The following is a 19,331-nucleotide window of genomic DNA, read 5'->3' on the forward strand; positions in this document are numbered from 1 at the left end:
AATTAATATAGTTATAATGGAGGAGAAAGAGAGAAAGGTGAAATTATTAAGATAAATTCCTTCCTACCATGGTATCTATTTAAAGGTTATAAATGAAAAGAAAAAAGTCAGTATAAGCATATTATTTAGCCTTACAGAGTTAGCCAAAGGAAAAGCTAAAACCAAAAATGGTTCAAGTCAGTTGTTCTCAAAACCAGGAATAACAAAGTGAAGGGAGTGGGGAAAGGGACTGCTGTGCTTTATTATAGTAAGTTTCTGTAACTGTGTGCATGGATTATTTTCATGCAAACTTATTATTTTGTCCTTTTAATTAAATTAAAAGGTGTTATTGGATTTCAAAGAAAACAGTACTAACAAAGTCCTAGGAGCTAATTAGAGGTTCACAGAAGTGGAATATTAGTTGAATTCCAAGAAATACAAAGGGAGAGAGTAGTGTCATATTTCTTCCAAGATTCACAATATTTTAACACCTCTGACAGCAGGATCTTTGCTAAAATCAATGTCATCTTATAACCACTTATGGCTTGGTAGCAGCTGTGATCTAGTTGTCACTGACTGCATATATACAAACTGGAGCACTTTCCTAATGACAGACTAGACAATTTTTAACCATCAATATTTCAGTCAACAGACTATTTAAAAACCTTTTGAGGAAGGAAGGAAGATGAGCCTTGAGTATTGTCTGAAAACCTTTTGTGGACATCTTTTACTAAGATCAATATAGAGTCAGCATAAAATTTGCAAATAGACAAACAGAAAATCTCAGAAACCATGGTGAATCACTCTTTTATGAAGTTCAACATCACAAATAGTCTTGATAATCCAGGGAATGGTACCATTTAAGAAAACAGTGACATCAACAACACTGAGTTGAAAAGTGACTCAGAAAAACCAGATTCTGAATATGAAAAAGAATTCCTTAATGGATTTCTCTGACTTTTAGTTTCCTTATGAAAGTGGTATGATATAAACAAAAATCTTTATCTAAATAATTCTAGAAGAGTTCTTTCAGTAGGTATAAAACTAAAATTCTAAATTATAAGAAAGCATTGTAAAAATAAATAGGCAGAGTTTTTCCTTTCTTAGCTGTACAAAAATGGTGGTGTATCTTAAAAATCCACGATGTCTTAGATTTAAAGAATTACAACCAGAAAGAGTGCTAATTAGTAGAAACTGAAGATTACTCTTAATTTGGATAAATCATAACAGATTCCAGAGAGGACTGAGGATTTAATTGCCCTTTGAAGAATGAGGAGGAATATGATGCATATCATAAGTATCATTTTAAAAAAAGGTTTTCTATAGAACCTTTGAAATGTTAAAACAAAGGTCAGCCAAAGGTATGGGTAAAAGACAATATGAACTCTTGTGTAAGAGCTGATTTGCAAGTTCAGAATAGTATTAGTCAAAAGACCAAGAAACCATTTTCCCAGATGACTACTTTTTATAGAAGGAACATTTTTACATACTGTTTGTCCTGTGTGAAAAGCTTTTCTTCCCCAAAGCAGACTTCTAACCAACAGTGTTACTGTAAAATACCCAGGTCACTAGAGAAATACTCAACTACCTCCTGGGTAGTTATAATCCTAGCAGATAACATCTTAACAATATAACCGGGCTTCCAAGGTGGTGCTAGTGGTAAAGAACCCGTCTGTCAACACAGGAGACTTAAGAGATGTGGGTTTGCTCCCTGGGTCGAGAAGATACCCTGGAGGAGGACACAGCAGCCCACTCCTAACAGCAACTATAATTATCAGGTGCTTATTATGTATGTGCCAGTATGTTTTCTCTATGTGTTTATGCATAAACACATAACACTCACATGTGTGTGTACTATTTTTTATCTTTCATCTCCTTCATGCTGAAACCAGTTTGGTTCAAAAATATTGTTGGTGCATACAGAAATCCAATTGTTTGATTATCTTCTAGGTTGAGACACCCAAATAACAGCTGCTAGTTAAAGTAAAATGAGAAAATATAATTCTGAGAAAAACTAAGTTGTCCTATGCCTTCACTAAACAGCTATTTGGTAACAGCTGTTCTTAAACATGAGTTCACATTTTTAAAGCCTATTATAATACTATTATAGATGCTCCTGAGAATCTGTACTTGGCTCACATCTTTAGCTATTATCTAGCATAAACAGAGCACTTATATATTTCCATAAACTTTATAGAAATTATTAGCCCAAGAGTAGAGTCAGTCAGTTACTCTCTCTCTCCTCTTCATTCCCTCCCCTCCTCCTTTTCTCTGTATCTGTCTCACTCACTATTATACACACACACACACACACACACACATATATATATACAGATTTTTAAGTCTGTTCTATTTCTGGATTTTCTAATTGGCAAAGACTAAAATTAATATCAATGCCACAATGCCACTTTAGAGTGTCTCCAGCTGGGTCATTTTTATTTACTAGTCCATATAACCCTAGTTTGAATTAAAGAGGTCCATAGGTACCAGATACCATACTTGATCTTAGCCAAAAGGCCAAGAAGCAATCCAGTAGTCATGTATGGATGTTAAGAGTTGGACTATAAAGAAAGCTGAGCACCCAAGAATGGATGCTTTTGAACTGTGGTATTGGAGGAGACTCTTGAGAGTCCCTTGGACTGCAAGGAGATCAAACCAGTCAATCCTAAAGGAAATCAGTCCTGAAAATTCATTGAAAGGACTGATGCTGAAGCTGAAAGTCCAATACTTTGGCCACCTGATGTGAAGAACTGACTCTTTGGAAAAGACCTTGATGCTGGGAAAGATTGAAGGCAGGAGGAGATGGGGATGACAGAGGATGAGATGGTTGGATGGCATTACCAACTCGATGGACATGAGTTTGGGCAAGCTCTGGGAGTTGGTGATGGACAGGGAAGCCTGATGTGCTGCAGTCCATGCTCCTTTCATGTCCGAAAGGAGTTGGACATGACTGAGCAACTGAACTGATAGGTGCCAGAAGGGGTTTCCCTGGTGGCTCAATGGTAAAGAATCTGCCTGCAATGCAGGAGATGTGGGTTTGATCCCTGGGTCAGGAAGATCCCCTGGAGAAGGAAACAGCAACCCATTCCAGTATGTTTGCCTGGGAAATCCCATGGACAGAGGAGACTGGTGGGCTACCACCAGCCTCCTACAGTTTGTGACCCCTACCGTTCATGGAGTATGAAAGAATCAGACATGACTTAGAGACTAAAACCATCAGCACCATAGGTACTAGGAATTTTCACTAAAATAGTTCTCAAATGTGTGACTCTCTCCTTAAAGACCATCCATGGCCCACAGACAATGGTTCCCATAACTCTATTCTCTCCTCAGCAAGGCTCCATGCTATGCTAAGCAGAGTCATAGCTTTAACCCAGTCAACTAGACCTCCCGAAGACACCAAAGCCAGGCAAATACTGTCCCACACTGACAGTGGTCTGTATTCACTTCAGAAGACATTTTATTGGCATCATAAAATTGTATAAGTGGGGTGAATCTAGCCTAGCAGTTCTATGAAATAACAAGTGACTTGCTGACTTTCATTCAGTGAGAATCAATATCCACAAAAATTTCACATAGCCTACCTTAGACATTGAATGTTTGCATTCTGGAAAAGATTTTAAACTTATGAGTTCACAGCACTTAAATTTGACATTGATGTTTTACTACAGATTCAGCATTTCTGTGTCTGATATTTCTTACAAACACAAAATCTCACTTTAAAATATTACAATGGCATTAATCACATGTTTAAGCTCAGAAATATGGATTTAAGAGTTACAGGAGTGGATATTTCTGGTTTTCATTTTAAAGCCAACAGGAAGCATGAGGATAATCATAAGTCAGAACAACCTTAAAAAGGTTGCTAAACACATAAATATGTATTTTAAAACATCTCCTTAATAATACCCTATATAAACAGAAATATAAGTGAAGAGAATCACTCCAAATTAATGACAGTTTCCATTCAGCAGGAATATATAATAATTTTAATGCATACATATAGTATAACTTCAAAATAACATATGCTTATTACAATGTAGCTTCAAAGTACATGGATATATGGTGAAAACTCAGAGTACCACAAGGAAAACAACAGATATCCACACATATGGTAGAAATTTTTAATACTTTCTCCTTAAAGAATGAATAGATGGGGAATGAAACGGCAATCCACTCCAGTATTCTTACCTGGGAAATCTTATGTACAGAGGAGTCTGGCAGGCTATAGTCCATGGGGTCCCAAAAGACTCAGACAAGACTTAGTGACTAAACAATAAAATGATTGTGTGCTAAAGTTACATTTTTAAGTGCATGCATTTGAACTGATAAAACAAATTTATATCAATTTATGTATAGAAACAAAAAAAAATAGAACAGCAAACAAAAATACGTGAGGATATATGACTGAAATAGTATTAACAAATGACACTGGAACATAAACATTAACAAATTTGACATACATTGAACTCAGCTCCTCCAAACTGTAGATGGCACATTATTTTTAATCACCAGTGGGGTGTTTACAAAAACTGACCACATACAAAGACATAAGGCAAGTTACAAACAAATCCAAAGACTAAAATCATACAGATATAGACCACATTCTCTGTCCACAGTGTTTTTAAGGCAGGAAAAAAATAACAAAAATATAACTACACAAATGTCATATATTGGGACAATAAAAATTGTTTTTTGTAATCTACAGGGCAAAAAAAGATAGAATCAAAATCAAAATACATTTTAAACTTATGATAATGAAAAAAGCATCTCAAAACTTAATTTCACGCAGATAAAGCAGTATTGAGAGGAAAATTCAAAGTCAGAAAGAAACATCATTCTTAATGTGAAATGATTTATTCTGTGAGCACTTCAAAACAACATTATACCTGAGGTGCTAGGTAAGGCAGAGAGATAAGTGGGAAAAGATTAAGGATTATAAAGAAAGAAACAAAATTGCCATTATTCACTAATGACAATAAAAATGGACAATCCCAAAGTATCTATATGTAAGTTGTTAAACTTAGTTACAAAATTTAGCAAGATTGCTGGTGAAAAATATAAAACCAAGTATTTTAAATACTTCCCAACTTTTTATATGAGGCCAGTATTACTCTGACACCAAAACTAGACAAAGACATCACAATAAAAGAAACTACAGACCAATATCTCTCATGAATATAGATGCAAAAAATACTAGCAAACCAAACCCTCCAATGTATAAAAAGGATTATACACTGTAATCAAATATGATTTACCTCAGGAACACAAGTTTCATTTAAAATATGAAAATCAATGTTCGATCAATCATAATAATAGATTAAAAGACATGACAAGTCAACAGTAAAAGCATTTGACAAATTCCAATGCTATTTCATGACAAAAACATTCAACAGGACATAGAACTTCTCCAACTTGATAAAGCTGCATATGAATAACCCATCGTTTACATCATTATTGTTGCTGTTGCTTAGTCACTAAGTCATGTTCAACTCTTTGCGACCCATGGGCTGTAGCCTACCAGGCTCTTCTGTCCACGGAATTTCCCAGGCAAGAATACTGCAGCGGATTGCCATTTGTTTCTCTAAGGGATCTTCCTGACCCAGGGATAGAACCCACTTCTCCTGCTTGGCAGGCAGATTCTTTACCACTCAACCACCAAGGGATCCCCAGCTAACATCATACTTAACGGTAAAAGACTGGCTGCTTCCCTGATGAGTGAGCAGGATCAGATCAGATCAGATCAGATCAGTCGCTCTGTCGTGTCCGATTCTTTGTGACCCCATGAATCGCAGCAGGCCAGGCCTCCCTGTCCATCACCAACTCCCGGAGTTCACTGAGATTCACGTCCATCGAGTCAGTGATGCCATCCAGCCATCTCATCCTCTGTCGTCCCCTCCTCCTTCTGCCCCCAATCCCTCCCACCATCAGAGTCTTTTCCAATGAGTAAACTCTTCGCATGAGGTGGCCAAAGTACTGGAGTTTCAGCTTTAGCATCATTCCTTCCAAAGAAATCCCAGGGCTGATCTCCTTCAGAATGGACTGGTTGGATCTCCTTGCAGTCCAAGGGACTCTCAAGAGTCTTCTCCAACACCACAGTTCAAAAGCATCAATTCTTCAGCGCTCAGCCTTCTTCACAGTCCAACTCTCACATCCATACATGACCACAGGAAAAACCATAGCCTTGACTAGACAGACCTTTGTTGGCAAAGTAATGTCTCTGCTTTTGAATATGCTATCTAGGTTGGTCATAACTTTCTTTCCAAGGAGTAAGCGTCTTTTAATTTCATGGCTGCAGTCACCATCTGCAGTGATTTTGGAGCCCAGAAAAATAAAGTCTGACACTGTTTCCACTGTTTCCCCATCTATTTCCCATGAAATGGTGGGACGGGATGCCATGATCTTCGTTTTCTGAATGTTGAGCTTTAAGCCAACTTTTTCACTCTCCACTTTCACTTTCATCAAGAAGCTTTTTAGTTCCTCTTCACTTTCTGCCATAAGGGTGGTGTCATCTGCATATCTGAGGTTATTGATATTTCTCCTGCCAATCTTGATTCCAGCTTGTGTTTCTTCCAGTCCAGTGTTTCTCATGATGTACTCTGCATATAAGTTAAATAAACAGGGTGACAATATACATCCTTGACGAACTCCTTTTCCTATTTGGAACCAGTCTGTTGTTCCATGTCCAGTTCTAAATGTTGCTTCCTGACCTGCATACAGATTTCTCAAGAGGCAGATCAGGTGTTCTGGTATTCCCATCTCTTTCAGAATTTTCCACAGTTTATTGTGATCCACACAGTCAAAGGCTTTGGCATAGTCAATAAAGCAGAAATAGATGTTTTTCTGGAACTCTCTTGCCTTTTCCATGATCCAGCGGATGTTGGCAATTTGATCTCTGGTTCCTCTGCCTTTTCTAAAACCAGCTTGAACATCAGGAAGTTCACGGTTCACATATTGCTGAAGCCTGGCTTGGAGAATTTTGAGCATGACTTTACTAGCATGTGAGATGAGTGCAATTGTGCGGTAGTTTGAGCATTCTTTGGCATTGCCTTTCTTTGGGATTGGAATGAAAACTGACCTTTTCCAGTCCCGTGGCCACTGCTAAGTTTTCCAAATTTGCTGGCATATTGAGTGAGGCACTTTCACAGCATCATCTTTCAGGATTTGGAATAGCTCAACTGGAATTCCATCACCTCCACTAGCTTTGTTCGTAGTGATGCTTTCTAAGGCCCACTTGACTTAACATTCCAGGATGTCTGGTTCTAGGTCAGTGATCACACCATCATGATTATCTGGGTCATGAAGATCTTTTTTGTACAGTTCTTCTGTGTATTCTTGCCATCTCTTCTTAATATCTTCTGCTTCTGTTAGGTCCATACCATTTCTGTCCTTTATCGAGCTCATCTTTGCATGAAATGTTTCTTTGGTATCTCTGATTTTCTTGAAGAGATCCCTAGTCTTTCCCATTCTGTTGTTTTCCTCTATTTCTTTGCATTGATTGCTGAAGAAGGCTTTCTTATCTCTTCTTGCTATTCTTTGGAACTCTGCATTCAGATGTTTATATCTTTCCTTTTCTCCTTTGCTTTTCGCTTCTCTTCTTTTCACAGCTATTTGTAAGGCAGGATCAGATAACGTTATTCACCTGCACTTTCTATTCAATTAGATGTTTCAGCTAGGGCAATTAAGCAAGAAAAAGAAATAGAAAACATTTAGACTATAAAGAGAGAAGTAAAACTATCTTTATTCTCAAATGACATGATCTTGTACATAGAAAATATTAAGGAATTCACACACACAAAAATATTTCTGTTGTTCAGTCATTAAGTCATGTCTGACTATTTGCAACCCCAGGAATTACAGCATTCTAGGCTTCTTGTCCCTCACTATCTCCCAGAGTTTGTTCAAACTCATGTCCATTGAGTAATCAAACCAACTCATCCTTTGTCGCCCCTTCACCTCCTGCCCTCAATCTATCCCAGCACTGGGGTCTTTTCCAATGAGTTGGCTCTTGGCATCAGGTGGCCAATGTCCTGTAAACTTCAGCACCAGTCCTTCCAATGAATATTCAGGGTTGATTCCCTTTAGGATTGACTGGTTTGATCTATTTGCTGTCCAAGGAACTCTCAAGAGTCTTCTCCAGCACCATAATTCAAAACCATCAGTTCTTCAGCACTCAGTCTTCTTTATGGTCCAACTCTCACATCCATACATGACTACTGGAAAAACCATAGCTTTGACTAGATGGATCTTTGTTGAAAAGTAATGTCTGTGCTTATAATATACTGTCTAGATTTGTCATACCTTTTCTTCCAAAGAGCAAATGTCTTTTAATTTCATAGCTGCAGTCACCATTCGCAGTGATCTGGAGCCCAAGAAAATAAAATCTGTCACTGCATCTCCTTTTTCACCATCTATTTGCTATGAAGTGATGGTACCAGATGCCACAATCCTAGTATTCTGAATGGAGAGTTTTAAACCAGCTTTTTCACTCTCCTCTTTCACCCTCATCAAGAGGATCTTTAGTTCTTCTTCACTTTCTGCCATTAGAATGGTATCATCTGCATATCTTAGACTGTCGATATTTCTCCTTGCAATCCTAATTTCAGTTTGTGATTCATCCAGCTCAGCATTTCACATGATGTACTCTGCATGTAAGTTAAATAAGCAGGGTGACAATATGCAGCCTTGACATACACCTTTCCCAATTTGAACTAGTCCATTTTTCCATGTCCAGTTCTGTTTCTTCTTGACCTGCATACAGATTTCTCAGGAGGCAGATCAGGTGGTCTGGTATTCCCATCCTTTTCAGAATTTTCCAGTTTGTTGTGATCCACACAGTCAAAGGCTATAAGGTAGTTCATGAAGTAGATGTAGATGTTTTCTGGAATTCCCTTGCTTTTTCTATAATCCAACAGATGTTGGCAATTTGATCTCTGGTTCCTTTGTCTTTTCTAAATCGAGCTTGTATATCTGTAAGTTCTTGGTTCATGTACTGCTGAAGCTTAGCCTGAAAGATTTTGAGCATTACTTTGCTAGCATGTGCACTTGTGCAACAGTATGAACATTCTTTGGCATTGCCCTTCTTTGGGACTAGAATGAAAACTGACTTTTTCCAGTTCTGTGGTCTCTGCTGAGTTTTCCAATTGTTAACATACTGAGTGTAGCATTTTAACAGCATCATCTTTTAGAATTTTAAATAGCTCATTTAGAATTCCATCACTTCCACTAGCTTGTTCACAGTAATGCTTCCTAACGCCCACTTGACTTCAGACTCCAGGATGTCTGGTTCCAGGTGAGTGACTACACCATCATGTTGTTCAGATCATTAAGACCTTTTCGGTATAGTTCTTCTGTGTATTCTTGCCACCTTTTCTTAACCTCTTCTGCTTCTGTTAGATCCTTGCTATTTCTGTATATGTTCAGCAAGGTTGCAGAATACAAAATCAATACACAAAAATCACTTCTATTTATGTGCATTAGCAATGAACAATCTGAGACAAAATTAAAAGACAATTTCATTTCCTATAGCATTAGAAAGAATTAACTACTTAAGAACATTTTCAACAAAAGAAGTGCAATTATTTATACAATGAATACTATAAAACATCACTGAAAGAAATTAAAGAATACCTAAATAAATGGAAAAACACCCCATGTTCATAGACTGAAAAAACTTTTATTAAGATGGTAATACTTCTGAATTTGATTCAGTATAATCCCTTCAAATTTATAGTGACATTTTGTATTGACATTGACAAGCTGATTCTAAAATCCATATGTATTCACAAGGAAATAGCTAAAACAATATTGAAAAAGAAGAACAAATTTGGAGGATTCACTTCTGATTTCAAAATTTGCTTCAAAGCTACAGTAATCAAGACAATCAAACTAAGACCATGGCATCCAGTCCCATCACTTCATGGCAAGTAGATGGGGAAACCATGGAAACAGTGCCAGACGTTATATTCCTGGGCTCGAAAATCACTGCAGATGGTGACTGCAGCCATGAAATTAAAAGACGCTTGCTCCTTGGAAGAAAAGCTATGACAAACCTAGACAGCATATTAAAAAGCAAAGACATTATTTTGCTGACAAAGATCTGTCTAGTCAAAGCTATGGGTTTTCCAGTAGTCATGTATAGATGTGAGAGTTGGACTATAAGGAAAGCTGAGCACCGAAGAACTGATGCTCTTGAATTGTGGTGTTGGAGAAGAGTCTTGAGAGTCCCTTGGACTGCAAGGAGATCCAACCAGTCCATCCTAAAGGAAATCAGTCCTGAATATTCATTGGAAGGACTGATTCTGAGGCTGAAACTCCAATTATTTGGCCACCTGATGTGAAGAACTGACTCATTGGAAAAGACCCTGATACTGGCAAAGATTGAAGGCAGAAGGAGAAGGGGATGACAGAGCATGAGATGGTTGGATGGGATCACTGACTCAATGGACATGAGTTTTAACAAGCTCCAGGAGTTGATGATGAACAGGGAAGCCTGGCGTGTTGCAGTCCGTGGGGTCACAAAGAGTTAGACACAACTGAGAGACTAAACTGAACTGAACTCAACTGAATCAAGACAATGTGGTACCTCATAAAAGGACAGAAATAGAGCAATGGAATAAAGCTGAGAATCCAGAAATAAACCTTTAAAATGGTTTTTAACAAGACATCTAGACATGAGGAAAAAATGGTCTTTTCTATAAATGGTGCTGTGACAAGTAGATATCCAGATGCAAAAGAAATTGGTCCTTTCCTTCACTCTATATATTCAAAGTAATCAAAAACCAAAATATAAAAGCTAAAACTATAATATTCTTATAAGTAAAGCATAGAAGTAAAACTCTTCAACCCTGAATTAGGTAATGGCTTTTTAGATATGACACCAAAATTAAGTATAAAAATAGATTAACTAGACTTAATTAAAATTTTAAACTTCGGGGTTTCAAAGGATACCTTCAAATAAGTGAAAAACCCACAGGATGGGAGAAACTATTTGAAGTTCTGTATCTTAAAAGATATCATACACTATATAAAGAACTCTCATAACAACCACAAAAATAGACAAGCAATCCAATTAATAAACAAGCAAAGAACATTTCTCAAAAAAGATATATAAATATCTTTTCATGGCCAACAAGCACATGAAAAAAAATGCTTAAGATCATCAGTCATCAGAAAATGCAAGTCAAAACCATGAGTATCACTTCACATTCACTATGATATCTTAAAGTTTTGGATGGTAACAAGTGTTGACAAGGAGATGGAGAAATTAAAACCCCTATTAATACATTGCTGGTGGGAATATAAAATGTTGAAAACTTCTTTGGAAAACAGGCAGATTTTCAAATGTTAAACATAATGTTGCCATATGACTGAGCAATTCTGCTCCTAGGTATATACCCAAGAGATGAAAACATATGTTCACATAAAAACTTGTATGCAAATATTAGTAACAGCTCTATTCATAGTAGTCAAAAAGTGGAAACTACCCAAATATTCATCAACTGATGAGTGAATGAACAAAATGTGGTGTATCCATATAATAAAATATTATTTGGCCATAAAAAGAATGAAGTATTTCCATGGAATCATGTTTTCCATGTAAACCCCAAAAAAATATTCTTTTATGATTAAAAAAAAGAATGAAGCACTGATCCATGATACAGCATGGATAAATCTTAAAAATAGCATGCTAAGTGAAAGAATCTGTTCACCAAAGCCCCTATGATTTTATTAATATAAAATGTCCAGAATAGGCAACCCATAGACACAGAAAGTAAATCAATAATTTCCAGGGATCAGAGAAGGGAACATAAGGAGTGACTGCTAAGGGGTATGGGGTTGCTTTTGGGAGTGATAATAATGCTTTAAAGTTAAATAATGGTGATGGTTACATAAGTGTGTTCATGTACTGAAAACCAGTGATTTGTACACTATAAAAGGAAAATTTTACGATATATGAATTATAGTCCAATAAAGCTATTGTTTTTAAAATACTTTTAGAGGTCAAGTTTATTTCTCTATGGCAGTAGCAAAAAGAAAATGAATTTTTTGAAAAGATATCATTTAAGATAACTTCAAAAATATGCAGTTTCTGTAAATAAATAGAACAAAATGTTCAAGGACTCGTAAGAGAAAAATTATACTATTATAATGGTTATAATATTGTCATGTCAGAGAAGATCTAAATATATTGAGAGACAGTCGTGTATTCTAAAACTGAATATTTACAAAGTATCAATTTCCTTTTAATTGTTTATAGACTCAAAATAATCTCAATGGAATCTCCATTAAATTCCTAACAAACTTTTTAGAACTAGATAAGCCGATTTGAAAAACATATATGGAAAGATAAAGGGCCAACGAATGCTATAGCACTCCTGAAAAAACTGGACCAAGAGGGAGGATTTACTCCCCTATTTACCAGATAGCAAGACAATTTAAACCTGCAGTAATTAGAGAAAGAGACATAAAAAACAAATACAAAGCTCAGAAACAGACCCACACATATGTCAACACTTGGTATTTGAAAATACCAATAATAAGTATTTCTTGTTTTGAGCCACTAAATTTGGGGGTATCTAATTAACACAAAAACGAATAACCAGTATTCGCCTTTATTTTTCCTTTTAGCACAGAGGATTAACCTTCCCTGTCTCCTTGAAGTTAGGATTTCTTTTGCATCTAAAACATGAGTGCAAATCATTTATGTCACTTCCAGATGGAGGCATTTAAAGTTAGTTTACAATTATCCACAATTTTCTCCATACTACATCAACTGGGAAAGTCCTGTGTTCCAGATTGTACAGAATGATAGCAGTTTTCCTGATTTTAGACTTCTAAGTTTCTGAAAATAGTTGTGCTGGAGAGATGTCCTAAACCAGAGGAAACTTTACTTGAATGACAAATAAATCTTTATCACATTAAGTCAATGAGATTTGGGGATAATTTGTTACCAAAGCATAACCTAGCCTATTTTTTACAGATACTAGGCTCCATCTCACTAGTAATTAAAGAAACAAAAGGCAATGAGATAATACATACCCACCAAATGGGCAAAAATTAAAGTTTCTGATAATAGTAAATTTTGGCAGAGATGTAGAGGAATGAAAGTAGGAATATAAATGGGTAGAAACATGCTGGAAAAGCCTGGCATTGTCTAATAAAGCTGATATCTGCAAGCCCTGTGATCTAATAATTTGACTAGGAGTTTTATACTCTAAAGACACAGAGGACAAGATGGTTGGGTGACATCACCAACTCAATGGACATGAGTTTGAGCAAACTCCAGGAGATAGTGAAGGGCAGGGAAGCCTGGCATGCTGCAGTCCATGAGGTCACGAAGGAGGGAAGGAGAGAGGGAGAAGAGAGAAGGAGGAAGGAGGAGAGAGGGGGAAGGGAGGAAGGACAAAGGGAGGGAGGAAGGGAGAAAGAAAGAAAAAGGAGAGAAGGAAAGAAAAAAGGGAGAGAGGGAAGGAGAGGGTAGAAATGATCCAAATATCCTTAATCACAATGAGTAAAAAATAAAAGTATTATTTTCATAAAACAAAATATATCCAATAATAAAAATGAACAAACAGTCACTGTCAGCAACAGCATTCAATCAACAACAACAAAAAAGTTACTAAGCTCCCCTTACATGCTTGGCTCTGTTTCAGGTACTAGGGATATAACAGTGAATAAAACAGGAAAAAAAAATCCACCCTCATGGAGTCTGCATTCTAATAAAAATAAGACAGGAAAAAAAATGATTAATAATAAGCCAGTAAGTATTTTTAAATGTGGTAAGAACATGAAGAAAAGCTAAGGAAGGGGAAAGTGTTTTGCAAGGTAAGATGTGCAATTTAAAATATGATGACCAGACTAGACCTCATTGAAAAGGAGACAACTAAGCAAAAATTTGAAAGAAGTGAAAGTAATAGATTAAGTCATGTGGATATCTGGGAGAAGAGCATCCCAATCAGAGCAAAGATGGTCTCTGATATACTCAAAGAATAGCAAGGAGACCAGTGTGGCTGGAACTGAGTGAATAAGAGAAACAGCAAAGAAAATGAGATCAGATAGATAAAAGGGAGAGGAAAAAATAGGTAGCACTTTGTAGGTAATTCTAAGGAACATTTGAGATTGGAGATTCTGGAGGAAAAAAGTGACAAGATCTGCCACATGTTGTAAGCAGAGCTCTGATTACAATTTGAGAGTGGATTATGGAGGGCAAAGGATGAAAGCAGGGAGACCAGTTAGGAGGTCCTTACAATAATCCATGTGGGACATGATGGCAGCTCAGGTTTGGATGGCAGCCATGGAGGTGATAAGAGTAACTATATTCAGGAATTATTTCGAAGATAGACCAAAGAGGACCTCCTGACATATTACATCTAAGATATGAGGGAATGGGAGATATCGAAGATGACTCCCAGGTTTTGGCCTGAGCAACATGAAGGATGAAGATAGGGAAGGCTGCAGAGAGGGCTTGGGTGAGATGAAGATCCCATTTGGAGCATGTTGAACTGGAGATCTCTGCTAGACATCCAAGTGGAAATGTTGAGCAGGCAGGTCTTTAGACATAGAAGTCTAACGTTCAGGGAGATAACTCAAAGTTCCACCTACCATTTTGGAGTCATCAGTGCACAAATATAGAGATTGCATGAAATCATCAAAGAGTTTAGACAGAAAAGAACTCCCAAGAACTAGAGCTGAAGACAATCTAAGGTTAAAACCTCTGAGAGCAGAAGAGAGACCAGCAAAGGGGACAGAAAGTAATGGCTAGTGAAGAAGCAGGAAAAATCAAGAATACATGGTATCCTGGAGGCCAACAAGGAAATATCAGAGAGCAAAGGGTGATAACTGACAGTGCTACCAACAGGGGACATAAGATCAAAGGTGACAACTGACTACTGAATTTGGGAAAGGTGATGTCACCGGTGACAGTGGGCAGAGTACTGAAAATAAGAGTGACAGAAGTAGGTTTAAGAGAGAAATGAAAAGGAATCAAATGATAGGGAATATAGACATCTCTTTTTAAAAGTTAATGCTTTAAAAGGGAGAGGAAATGGCTTAGTCTCATCAACATAATGTTAAGCGAGAGAATCTATGAAAGGATGCCTCCTGTGTGCATATAATTTTTTAAATAAAAGGAAAACTGTGATTAGGAAGGAACAAGAAAAAGGTTTCTGGGTATTGGCATGTTCTTTTATTTGTATGGTGAATAATGAGTATTTGCCTTGAATTGTCTGTTACAAAACAGTTACAAACCAGTCAATCCTAAAGGAAATCAGTCCTGAATAGTCATTGGAAGGACTGATGTTCCACCTGATGTGAAGAACTGATTCACTGGAAAAGACCCTCATGCTGGAGAAAATTGAAGGCAAGAAGAGAAGGGGACGACAGAGGATGAGATGGCTGGATGGCATCACCAACTCAATGGACATGAGTTTGAGCAGGCTCCAGGAGTTGGTGATGGACAGGGAAGCCTGGCGTGCTGCAGTTCATGGGGTCACAAAGAGTCGGACACAACTGAGCAACTGAACTCATTGGCTACAGTGATTTGCTATATTATTTGTAAACCAGTACCAACATTTGTTTTATGTACTCTTCTCCCTGTATATGTCATAGTTCAAAATATTTACAGATTAATAAGATCATGTGTGTGAAAAGACAACAATATCACTATGGAGTTACAGAAGTTTTAAAAAATACTTGAGGACAAATTATAACCAGACCAAATTTGAATTGAAACACCAAAAGGTTATATGTACTAGGTCTGTCCAGGAGGTGAACATTTGTAATTTAATTAAAACTGGAATTTGTAAATCACATAAAAATCTTAAAAGAATTAGAGCAGACTGTAAGCCCTTTTCTTCATTTTTAACTCCACAGGACATATTTTTAGTATGCATTTGGCTCTCAGTATGAAAAATGCGGTACAGTATCTGCCAAGGCAATTCTTTCCTTTCTCTGGATATTTTTTAAGTTCTATTTCTAAGACCCTCCTTGGGATACTGCCCTTCACAAACACAAACCTTTTAGTTACATAACAGTGATCTAACTGAAGACACGGCTGTTTTCTCTCAGTAATTTCATTACAAAAGAGAAGTAGAGCTTCTGCCAACGAGAATGGCCCTCCCAAACCATGAATGAGTTGGACTGTGAGCAGATCCATCCATTGTTTTCAGTTGTTTTCCAAGAGACTAGAAGCCAGGATATTTGAGTTCGACGACTCTCTGTTCATTCAACAACCAATTTCCTTAACTCTTTGGGTATTCTCTTTCGAAGGCGATGATCATTTACTTCACCAGAGACTATGATGGAAGACAAATGCCTGAATAATTGATGGCACTTCCAGTCCAAAGGTGAAAAGGCAAGGAAAATAAATTTAAATGTGTTTATAAAAGAGTAGGTACATACTAAATCACTTCAGTCAAACCCGACTCTTTATGAGTCTATGAACTATAGCCCACCAGGCTCCTCTGTCCACGGGATTTTTCAGGCAAGAATACTGGAGTAGGTTGCTGTGCCCTCCTTCAGGGGATCTTCCTGACCCAGGGAACTACCCATCATCTCATGTCTCTTGCATAGGCGAGCAGGTTCTTTACTGCTAGAGCCACCTGGGAAGCCCTCATAAAAGACTGCTTCAAATTTATTCCACTCTCCCAAACAGAATAAAGAGCATGTGCAGGGTGTGAGCACATTATTTTATTTTAGAGCAACACCACCAAAAAGAGCCACAGACATTTATAAACCTATCCTAACTACTGATGACTAAGTCTCAAATAATTTTGAATTAACAAGTAACAACAAAAGCTATCCTAACAATCTGTCTGCTAAAACAAGTCAACAGTTGGTTGTTGTCTGCTTTTTATCAAAAGGAAATAAAAATATCAGTCACACTTTATAGAACACACTTCCCGTACAACTTTGAGTGTGTGTGTGTCAATTCCTAATTTCAAGCTTATCAGTTTAGTTAACCTCTGCTATTTTTCTGGGATTCATTCCAAGACAACTAAAAGGCATTACTAAAATTGGCATCTATGCTATTAAGCTTAATTTCTGACAGGCTCTAAAGTGTTCTGAAACCAATTTTTAATATTCTGCACACAATATTATGCTAAAAAGTCACAAACACTTCAAGAACAGTAATTGACAGGAAAGGTGCAATTTTTGTTTTCCTCCAAAACAATTTTTATTTCCTCCAAATATACCATACTGAAAGTGAATAGGTACTATACTAAAACCACATGTTTTTGTTGAGTGTTGCAAATATTAACTTCCAGTTGAATGTGATTCTTTAAGCTAGACTGAAAGATGATCTAATTATTTACATATAAACTATATATTTCTAAGCTAAAAAAGTGTTTTTCTCTTCAAATTTTGGTTGAAAAGCCTTAAATGCATAAACTATAAGTGCATATTACAAAAAATGCCAACATCAATACAGATTTTTTTTAATTTCATGAAATTGTAAACCTAGTAATGTTTGTAAATGCTAAAAAGTCACAGGATTATAAATGTTTAAGCTGGAAAACATCTTAGATATTATCAAGAGGCCCTCAGAATTGTAATGCAACCCTCTAACTGGACAGATGAGGAAACGGAGACCCAAAGAGGTTAAATGAACCACAGCTGTCAAGGTAAATACAAATTCTATCAAAAGCCAGGTTTTCTGACTCCCAGTCCAGAGCTCTGAAAGAGCATTTGTCTCAACATACTTTAATACTTGAGGAAATGAAGGTTAACAGAGGACACTCAGGCAGCCCCTCAATATAATGAACCCCCTCTGGTTTAAAAGAGCCAGTCTCCTCTAGTCCTTGCAAACCCAAGTTCTAGAAATAGCACCCCAAATAACGACTTTCTCAAATGGCCTCATCCTATCTGGGGTTTCCAAAGTGATTCCTACCTGGGGTTTCCAAAGTGATTCCTCAGCTGGGTCTCTTTTTCTCATACCTACAATTTCCCTTAAATAAGTGCTTTGGTTGGGATTGGGTTTTGTTGTTTTGTTTTGCTCTATTAATATGCTTGGGGAGAGCTTAGATGGTGGAAACAGAAGCTCTGGGCTAAACCACCCCTACAGCACATTTGTTTTTCTTTTGTCATCCAAACCAACAAATCTTTCCTCCTCCGGGCCCCAGAGCTTACTGGTTTCCGTCGCAGTCCCTTCAGTTTCCAAAGTAGCGAGGAGACCTGGAAAAGAAGTTGGCCGGATGGCAAGTCCTTTCAGGGGCGCCCGGCAGGTTCGCGCCCAGGCTGGGCCGAATGCCCTCGGCCGCGCGCCCCGATGCTCCTCGCCCAGGGTTACCCCGGAGCGCTTGCCCCGGGAGAACCAGAGTCCCCGCCGACCCTCCGGTGACGCCGCCGGACCCGCCCCGGCCTCTTGGACCCCAGGTGGCTCGCGGGCTCCAGCCGCCCGTGCGCGCGCCCGAGCGCCTGGCTCCTCGCCTGGCCAGGTGCAGGAAGAGGGAGCAGTGGGGGTGGCGGAGAGAGAGTTGGATCCCACCTCGAGGCCCAGGTCCCACCCAGGCGGAGGCGAAGATGACGGCGGCGCGGGGGCTCGGACACCTGCGTCGCTCGCTCTCGGACGGCCGTGGGCTCTGCGGTGGGGCGGCTCCAAACTCGTCGCGGAAGGTGCTGGGAAGCTCTCCGGGAAGAGGAGGCAGCGGAGTGTGGAAGGAGGGGCTGAGGGGGAGCGGAGGGAGAGACGGGAGTCGGAAGAGAGAGGTCGGGGCAGAGCCGGGTGGCCGCCTGCGCGCCCAGCGCCCTCCACCACCGCTTCCCGGGCCAGAGGAGCGGCCCCCGAGCCGTCAGGGCGGCTGCGTAGGTGACGGGGGTGGCAGCGGGGATGCGGCTGCCCCTGGTGGCGGGCACGAGGAGGAAAAGCGAGGGGTTTGGAAAGAAGGACCCTCTGCCCGCAGGGAAGCCTAGAGTCCAGGCAAACCCACGAGAAAGGTGGCACCGCTACTTTACCCAACAGTCAGCTACAGTGCCCACACTGAACCGCGGGTCTCAGACCCTGGGCTGGGCATTGGGATTCCCTCCGTCCCTCCTACTTCCAGACTTCCAAGCCTTTGTGCATCAGGTGTGCAATATGCTACAGTAAAGATCTCCATAACTGAAGGGTGTGGGAAAGAAAAGCGAAATGGAAAGATCAAAAGTGGTGAGGTAGTGAGTTTCCTGTCACCAAGAATGATTCAACCAAGCACTTTGGTCATGCTTGTCAGGAAGGCATGATTGATTCTTTTCAACCTTGAAATTCAATGGCGTATGACGTAGTAAGTTTAAAAAAATCCGTCCTTGACCAGTCTGATTCCAACCCCAAAGTAATAAGCACTTTTTTGTTCTCCACTCAAAGTGTTCACTCACTG

Source organism: Bubalus kerabau, chromosome 6 (genome assembly GCF_029407905.1).
Source record: "Bubalus kerabau isolate K-KA32 ecotype Philippines breed swamp buffalo chromosome 6, PCC_UOA_SB_1v2, whole genome shotgun sequence".
NCBI lineage: Eukaryota > Metazoa > Chordata > Mammalia > Artiodactyla > Bovidae > Bubalus > Bubalus kerabau.